This window comes from Etheostoma spectabile, chromosome 14, assembly GCF_008692095.1.
Source record: "Etheostoma spectabile isolate EspeVRDwgs_2016 chromosome 14, UIUC_Espe_1.0, whole genome shotgun sequence".
Classification (NCBI taxonomy): domain Eukaryota; kingdom Metazoa; phylum Chordata; class Actinopteri; order Perciformes; family Percidae; genus Etheostoma; species Etheostoma spectabile.
Window position 1 is genome coordinate 12834491 of NC_045746.1, and position 462 is coordinate 12834952.

The window sequence follows — 462 nt, forward strand, 5'->3', positions numbered from 1 at the left end:
CCACAGGCTAAAAAGCCTAAAAGATCGGAGGCAGAAAGCTCAGCAACTGTAACCGAAAGAAGTAGCAGCAGCACCTCTCCACCTCCACACTCCCAGAGCAACTTGCTAGCAACAGACGACCAGGCAACTAATGTTGTTAGCCAAGCTAGCAGCCTCTCTCCACCTCCAGACTCCCAGAGCGACCTGCTAGCAACAGACTACCAGGCAACTAATGTTGTTAGCCAAGCTAGCAGCACCTCATCTCCACACTCCCAGAGCGACCCTGCTAGCAACAGATGACCAGGCAGCTAATGTTGTTAGCCAACCTAGGAGGACCTCTCCACCTCCACACTCCCACAGCGACCCTGCTAGCAACAGACGACCAGGCAGCTAATGTTTTTAGCCAAGCTAGCAGTACCTCTCCACCTCCAAACTCCCAGAGCGACCTGCCAGCAACAGACGACCAGGCAGCTAATGTTGTTA